We start from the raw sequence: 9,191 nt of genomic DNA on the forward strand, positions 1-9,191 counted from the left end.
ACTTATTCGCACTCGATGTTCATATCAAGTCAATAAATGCATGATATGTTTTTGTATATAAATTTTTAACATTTAATCATGGTTAACTAACATGTATTCTTACCTCATTAAAACACGTAATTATAATAAATTTATACAATTTGGTGTAAACTTCTTGTACGAATAAGTATTTGCCCGTTGTAATATATGCTCCCCAGTTTCCTTTTGGTTTCAATTATTTTAACTGATACTTTTCTTTTAAAATCTTTCATTTGAGCAACGCCAACAAAATTTTCCTTGCGCCAAAGTAAAGAAGAAATAGAAAAGTGTGTGGCCGGGATTCTTGTTAGAGTTTAGACAAGTTTTACTGCTTATAATTCTGTACACTGCTCTGGTTTAATAAAAAGATGTCTCCTTGTGCGGCGCTATGAAAGATTAAAAGAATTCTGCCCCGCTAGCCATCTGTACAGTAAACTTGCTGTTCATAATCCATTGTGGTCTTCTTCTTTTTCTGAAGAGAAAGGGGATAACCAAAACAAAGTTCATTTGGGCTATAGAACCAAAAGAAAGATCTTTTCGTCCATATCGATTACAATTTGTTTGCAGTTAAAATCACGACAGAAAAGGTATGAAAAAGAATCTAGCTTCCAAATTGGATAATATAGGCGTTTTATAATATTTCCGAAGCTAAAACGATCCAATCCAAAACCTAAAACATATAATTCTCGTAATTTTTTTTATTTTTTTTTTAAATAAAGCCAAGCTCCACATAACTCAGAAAGCTCTGCCTGTGAAAACAAATATAGCGCAGAGATACTTTATAGCTTTCTACCTAAATTACTTAAAAGTTCTCGAGATATTCTCTTACAAATCTCTGATTGAAGTAGTATTCATTGGATGGAATTTGAAAAGAGAGGATTTATGTCATCATACTCGGCCTTTGCTATCCACATCTGCGAACAAAGTAGAAGTTCGTGTTGATCCCTTCAGCGTAAAGAAGTTATCAAGAAGACATTCACAATTAGAACAACTTAGTTATTTGGGAATGAGACGCAGTTAATTGAATGACTGATGGGTAAAATAAAGCAAAAAGAAACCAACATTTCGGAAAGTACTGACGGAAGCTAGAATTGATCCTCCTATCCAGGTGCTGTACTTCCTCTCAAGTGGTGCAATCACCTTGATCTTCGTGCTGCTTGGAACAAGAGTAGTGATTTCCTTGCTCATACGTTCAGCTATGCCAGGAACACAGTTGAGCCACCACTAAGCACAATGTTTGCAAATAAATCTTTCCTAATATCAACATCGCATCTCATGATTGAGTGGTAGGCTTTTTCATGAATTCCTGTCACTTCCATTCCAACCAATGATGGCTGGAATAGCACTTCAGGGCAACGGAATCTCTCAGCACCAACATTAATGACTTGTCCATCAGGAAGCTCAAAGCCCTTCTCAACTGATGATTTATTTTTTGCCTTCTCAATCTCCTGTACAAAATCGAGCGCGACATAAGAAATCGTCTCCTTCATATGACGATACATATCTCTTTCCCGCCAGTTAAATTCATAAAGACCCTCCCCGATAAGCTTTCTGAGATACTCTGTAAGATCACAACCACCAAGAACTAACTGTGAGATAGCATGGAGAAGTACATGTCCCTCGTAGATGGGGACAGTGTGGGTCACATCATCACCAGAATCAAGCACAATGCCTTGTTGATGAACAACAAACGTAATTAGTGTGACTGACTAAAACTGTAGAGAACCAGCACCCCAATCTGCTTCTTACAGTTGTACAACCATTGGCAAAAACAGAAAGAACGGCCTTGCTTGCAACATACATGGCTGGAACATTGAATGCCTCAAAAATGATTTCAGTCATTTTCTCTCGGCTTGCCTTGGGGTTAAATGGTGCCTCAGTGAAAAGAATGAGATGCTCCTCGGGAGCAACAAGAAATTCATTGTAAAATATGTGATGCCAGAGTTTCTCCATGTCATTCCAGTTGTTTACTACCATGTTCAATGGAATATTTTAGAGTCAAACCACCTCTAGACAGAGCTTCATCACCAACGAAGGCCACATTTGGTCCCATTCCAACCATGCAGTCAGTGTTACGTGGACGACCAACTACAATTTCGAAAACACCCCTTGGAGAATCATCCCCAGTAAATCCAACCCAGACAGACAAACAACGATAGTTATCATTCAGGACTAGGTCGCCAGCAGAGCAATACAGTTAACACCACACATGGAGATGAAATTGGGACCTGTTCTTTTCAAACTAACCTTGCTCATTCTACTTCCGTTGTCAATAACAAGTGTTTGCATATCCATATCATCAGCCATCTTGTAAGGACTTAAAACATTTACTTTGCGAGTATTGTTTAGTGAGATATCACTGGTACAATTACGGGGTCAAAGTGGACTTGTTCATAAGATCAGCTCAGTCTGTGAGAAATTTCTGATTCTCCTTTTTAGATCTTCAAGCTCAAGGTGAGATACATTTTCATATTTCCAGTAGAAGTCACCAGCTAATAGCACATGAAAAGAAAGAGCAAAATGCTGAAAATTAGCTAGTAGTATTTCCAAAATAACATGAACGCACGCTAGACCAAGATATATCTGTGGTACAAGTTAGCTGCAAAAATACACCAAAACCAACGGAAATTCACATTCATATAGAATGCCAGCATAAGAATCACTAAACTTAAGTAAGCATGAAGACCACGGAGCAGCAGACGTGAAAAGTGCTACATATGGAGACAGCATTCAAGAAATGAGTCCGAAATAATTAGTTTGAGATCAGTTATCTTTCATAGGTGATATACTAACCTTAAAAAACCAAAAAGAAACGGGCTTTATAGAATCAGAGAGAATTTTATCTATAAATCCTTTTAGCTCGGTGACTTGCACCCAAAATTTAATGAATAGATTTTTTAGCAATCAATAATCCCATCAGTCTTTGACGTTCCCTTTTATAATCACTTGGAAGCAGTGATAGAGCCAGAAATCCTAACATGGGGACTCAAAAAACGATACACTAAAATTTTTCTTTATAGGCCAAAAATACCCTTAACGTATGAGAAATGGCTCATAAATACCTTTCATCCACCTATTGGTCTAAATAATAATGTATGTAGCCAACCGTGATAAGCTATGTGACTTTTTTAAATTGGAAAAAACAACAAGTTTAGGGTGTTAATTTGAGGGGTATTCTTGAGCCAAAAAAATAGGTTGGGGGTATATTTATGAGCCATTTCTCATACGCTAGGGGTATTTTTGGCCCTTTTCCGTTCTTTATATAGAGGGAATTCAACAAGTGACATCTATATATGTAAAAAAAAGGTTTACCTTCATACAGCACTACAAATTTCTGATGAGGGGATTCAATTGAACCCCTTTCACGGTACATAGCTCCCCCATTGCTCTCAAGTGAGTACACAAATTTTCTAATAACAATTTGACGCATACTTAGTGAAGACACTTATGTGGATAATCAAAACCAAATTATTAAGAAAGGTCTCATCAGACAATCAATGGGACATTCTTTTTCTGAACAACTTTCATGATCAAAACACATGTTCAACAGGAATTGGCTCATAGCCACATGGAATAATCACACCAAGTGTCAACCTGAATCTATAATCAAGACTTAGAACCCCAAAATTTTTGTTACATCCACAAATAATTGAGTAACGAATAAACAAATACTTAGAACACATAAATACAAGTGAAACAGAGACAAATGAAATTCCATATCATCAAACAGAATTGAAGTTTACCTTTACCTTTAACGAGACAAATCCAATGCTATTGAGTGTATTTGTAGATGCAAATAAAACTGAAGAATCAAATCGAAATCATTAATGTTCTTGGACTAATTCCTTTTTTTTTTTTTTTTTTGGCTTGTGCGTTTTTCACCTTTTTTCCTTTTAAATGCCCTATTAAATCATTGTAAAATGCTCCCTGATTTTGGTTTGGGGTGAAAATCATTTTAAGTGACATTTTTAATGAGTTAACAGTTAACAACTAAGGCTTTTTTGGCGAGTGTCACACTAGTATTTGTAGAGGCGAGCGCACGAGGCGGCGTGTTTTACGCAGTACAGACATGGGGGCGTAAGTCTCATGAATTTACGGGACGTATTTCTCATTTATTGTCAATTTTATAATTTTATTACTTAAAAAAAATAGTAAAATTTTCATCAAAATTTTACAAATAAATCACCAATAATATAAATTTTCTTATTACAATTATTATTTGAGAAAGGCAATATAAAAAATAATAGCTTAGATAATCTTTAAAATGAAATCTTCATTCACTTTATCATTAATCTCCACATCCATTAGTCCTTACCACCTTCAACTAATATTTGCACTGATTTTTAGTTATATATTTCAAAGAAAGGAAAAGGGTAAAAAGTGTAAGAGCAATAACAAAAAAAGAAAAAGAAAAATAGATAAAGTTATTTCAGGAACATTGTGCAATGAAATTTCTATCTTTTCAATTTTAGACATTATCATCTAAAAAAAACTATTTATGACATTATTATTTTCTCTGAGAGTTGCTTTCTTTATTTATATATTTTAGGAAAAATCACTACAACATAAAAACATGATAATATGAAGTACAAATATCATTACACCAATTAAAAAAAGCTATAATCTATAGCAAAAAGTACTTTTAAAACAACAAAAATTTAAATTTAATGCCTGGAGCGTACTCTTTTACGCCCAGGGTTTATGTTTTTGCATCCAGGACTTACGTCCCAAATTCTAGGGCATACTTCCTATGAATCTATTCTTTCACTTGTGCCCCGAAGCGTTTTTTGGTACGCCCCGCCCCAAAACTTGCCCCAAAAACGCCTCTGAAAAAACTGTGTCACACTCCAACTATCAGTTGTTCCTTTTTCTGAACTATCACCTATTAAAAATTTAAACAACACCTTGAAGCTTGATTAGGCCAATCATCAGCTGTTCTACCTGAACTATTCAACTAGGTGTGTTTTAACACATAAATAGTAATAGTTCATGTAGGAAACAACTCATAGTTGGAATGTGAAACTCGCGAAAAAGTGATAAGTCAGATGTGCTAGCAAATGTTTTTCATTGCGCCAAACTGATTACTAGTATTAAATAAAAAAACAATTCGGTAATCATACAAATATTGGTTTTCTTTTCCAAACAATTATTTTTCTTAGATGCTCCTTTAAATCAATCAAATAATATACATTATTTACAGAAACCTATTTGATAATCCAAACAAAATATGCCATGCTCAACGTTTTGTCTTAAATAAGTATTGCTTTTTATTGCTATAGCTCCATTGCTAGTTTAAACATGGTATTCACTCTCATCCCTAGGCTTTAAAAAATGATTTAGAATTCTGTCAAATTGAGAAAAGGTGATAAGAAATATTTGAAAACAAATTATATCCTAGTCTTAGACATTTTTTGAAACTTTGAATTATTTAGTAAATTTAATTAGAAGTAAATCAATCCAATAATCATATTAATGTTTATTTATTATACAAAAATATAATGACTAGTTTCACCAACACAATGATTTTTTTTTTTGGCAACAACTGTGAATTATTACCATACCAACCAACAAGCATTTACACCTAAGAGAGCACTCATTAGTGAGCTTCAAGTACTAGTTACAAAGCAAATCTATAAAATGACTAATCTTCCTACCTTTCTTTGATTCCCTATATATTTTTAGCCTTTCTCTAATAACATATTGTATCTGTTGCACTATCAAGCAACTGTGTACATTTTGTTTCCTGAAAATTTTGTGATTCCTTGTTGTCCATATCTGATATATAGTCGCACCATACACTGCAGCAACTATCTCCTTCCTGAATTTGCTCCAGTGTTTGTTCTTTATCTCCATCAGTGTTGTTAGGACTTTGCATAGTTGCAGTTGAATCCCCATCCAATCTTGTACTGCTCGCCATACTTCAGTTGTCCTGGTGCAATTGCAGAATATGTGCTCTGCATCTTCCACTTGATCATCATCACATAATTCACAGAAGATGGAGTCACAGTGTAATCCCATCCCATGAAGTCTGTCTTTAGTTAACAACCTCTCTTGGTCAGCAAGCCAAAGTATGAACCTGTGTTTTGGCAATGCCAGTCTAGACCACACTAATTCTGCATGCACTTCCCTTGGCCCATTCCCTATCAGGTCCATATATCACTTTGTCACTGAGTATTTTCTAGTAGGGACTAGGCAATAGTGGCCATTATTGTACCAGGAAGCCATCTTCAGCTTTAGCCTGTAGAGTTTCTTCCAATACCAACTGCAGTCATTAGGAGGTGTATGATTCCAGAAGTCATTTGTGTTATGCATATATATCCCATGTACCCATTTTACCCACAGCATCTCTCCTTTTTCCATGATCCACCATATTAATTTGCCAACAGAAGCCATATTCCATGTTTTACACCCCTTAATGTTCAGTTCACCTTGGCTTTTCGGCTTGCAGATTTTATCCCATGCCACTAAATTCACCTTTTTTGCCTCTTCTGAGCTGCCTCACAAGTAACTTCTACATTGTTTGTCCATATCTTTAATTACTCCTTGGGGTAGTTGATAAGTTGGTATTTTACCAACTTATCTCTTCTTTAATCTTATATTTTTGCTATGTTTGCTTGAGAAAATAGTGCATTTAATATCATTTACATCTATTTTACAGGTTTTATATGATTTAGAAGTGATCGGAAGAAACCAAGTGAAAATAAAGTCAAAAAGAGGCCAAATTGGACAGATTTGCAAAACTGTCAAAACTGGACAGTTTTGCAAAAACGGGACAGATTCACAAAAACGGGCAGAATTGCAAATCTGAAATATGGGGCATAAAAGAGAGGCTTAGGGCAAAAACATTATCATCTTTGGCATAACACATAAACTTGGAGGCTAGGGTTTCATCACCAACACCATTGGAGGAGAAGATTGGAAGCACTTTAATGAGATATTTCTTAATCCTTTCTTCAATTCCTTGTTTTGTATTGAATATTTATGTGTGTAGTATTTCATTTCAATACTTGAACCTTGTTTATGGAAGTATACATTGTTTAAGTTTGGATTGAATCTCTTGTTTTGCTTATGTGTTGAATGATTTTATTCCTAATGAAGTGGGTTATTGTTTCTTTAATTAATCTCATTTTAAAATGATTCTTAAGGGAGTAGCTAACCCTAAGACTTGCCCATTTATTTCGGTTTAAACTTGGAAGAGGCAAACTCGGGATTGAGAAAGATTAATTAACAAGAATTTGAGGCGTTAACCCTCATCTAATGGAAATCGACCTAGGGATAGGCGACACCACTTGTAGTCATATTCGGGTGTTCTTAATGCTCCTAATTGCTTTAGGGATATTCAATTAGGTAGTCTAGTTAGTCTTCGGAAGAAGCTAATTTAGAGTCATTATCCGAGACTAAGTAATATAAACTCACTATTATTTGTAAATCATGAAGTACATTAGATCGTTACTTGGGCATAGTTTCCCTTGTATCCATGCTTGTGGCCATTGATCATTTTACTTGCTTTCTAGGTTAGTTTACATTTTTGCATTAGTTATAATTTTCTCTCAAACAAAACCAAAATATTATCTATCGTTTGGATTGGTGAAAATTCCTACTTTTCCTAATCGCCTACATATTGTTCTCTGTGGGATTCGACCCCGACTCATAGTTGGGTAAATTATATTTGCATACGACCGTGCCCATTCTAATTAATAGGGTGGATTTAGACGTTATCAAAAATGGCGCCGTTGCCGGGGAACAATTTGGCGTATTTGGGTTAGTTTGGGATTTAAGCTAACTTGCTTTGGTCCAAACTTTCTTTGCTTTATAAAAAAAAAAAAAAACTGTTCAGTTTTTGCAAAACTGTCCTGTTTCTGAAAAACTGTCCAGATTTTGCTTCTGCAAAACTGTCCAGTTTTTGCTTCTGCAAAACTGTCCAGTTTCTGAAAAACTGTCCAGTTTTTGCTTCTGCAAAACTGTCCAGTTTTTGCTTTTGCTAAAAAAAAAAACAATGGCATCTTGTAATGAAAATGGGTCGGATGGAAGTTGTTCATACTTTGATGACTCTTGTCCCTATTGTGGAGGACCTCACTCTTGGCAAAATTGTTTAAAGTCTCCTGGGGGAGGATTGTGCGCACAATCTCGAACCCATGAGTGGAGCATATGTGATAGATGTGGTGATCAAAATGGCCATTGGGCTAATTGTGCTTATGTGTTCTTTCCTTCCCCGAACCCCCGCTATGACGATTCTACTTTTTGTTGTGACAATGATAGGGAAATGGAAGTGGAAGAAGTTGAGAATGGACAAAATGGAGAGTTCAAGCTCATGATGGAATGCCTACTTGAAGGAGGAAATGAAAAGCAAAAAGCCTTGGAGGAGTACTTGGAAACTAGTCTCCAAAATGGCTTGATGAATGAATACAAAAATCTTCCGTGGGAATTTGAACAAAATCAAGAAGAATTCTCAAATGCTCAATATGAGGAGAGAATGCCCATGTTGGAGGCCAATCATGAAAAGGAGGAATCAAGAATTGAAAATCCTCCAAACGAATCTATTTTCATTAGAGATGCCAAAGAAGAAAAGAAATTAGAGTCAACCGTTGTCTTGAGAAAAATGGAGGAAGTTGACTCTAGTTTGGGGGAAAATGAGAATGTCAAAATCCGGAAAAGTTTGCAAATCGGGAGGTTGAAGTCTCACTCCAAGCATTTTTCAACATTGGATTTGTATGGTGATATGAGAATTGAGCCACATACATCCATGTTGGATGGTGAAGAAGAAAGACAAGTGCCTTACATCTTGCAATTCGAAAGAGTAAGAAGGCAAAATGACATTCCTCATTTGAAAGCCAAGAAGTTCAGAATGAAGAAATTAACGTTTGGCTTGTTCATCTACTTACCACCCCCCACCGCTCGTGGTCACAAACTTGAGTCCAAGTTGGGTGCCCAATTCATAAGCTCCAAATGGCGAGAAAAGCGATAAAGGTAACCGTCGTGCCGCGACGTTAACTTAAGCGCTTGGTGGGAGGCAACCCATCGTTTTAAAAATTTTAAATCGTTTTTGAAATTTTATTTTTTAGAATAGTTTAGTTTATGGTTTTTGACTAATCTGCAAAGTTTCAGAATTTTTGGAGTTATTTTGAGCAGGTCGGATTTCCGGACAGCCCCAAACCAGTAGCTCCTGAAAATTG

At 35.6% G+C, this 9,191-nt stretch overlaps 1 pseudogene; it reads right to left on the reverse strand.

Annotated features, from left to right (window-relative positions):
- Nucleotides 1-601: 601 nt before the first annotated feature.
- LOC132627309 (actin-66-like) lies at nt 602-4,019 on the reverse strand (annotated as a pseudogene).
- Between the last annotated feature and the right edge of the window lie 5,172 nt (nt 4,020-9,191).

This window comes from Lycium barbarum, chromosome 2, assembly GCF_019175385.1.
Source record: "Lycium barbarum isolate Lr01 chromosome 2, ASM1917538v2, whole genome shotgun sequence".
NCBI classification, from domain to species: Eukaryota; Viridiplantae; Streptophyta; class Magnoliopsida; order Solanales; family Solanaceae; genus Lycium; species Lycium barbarum.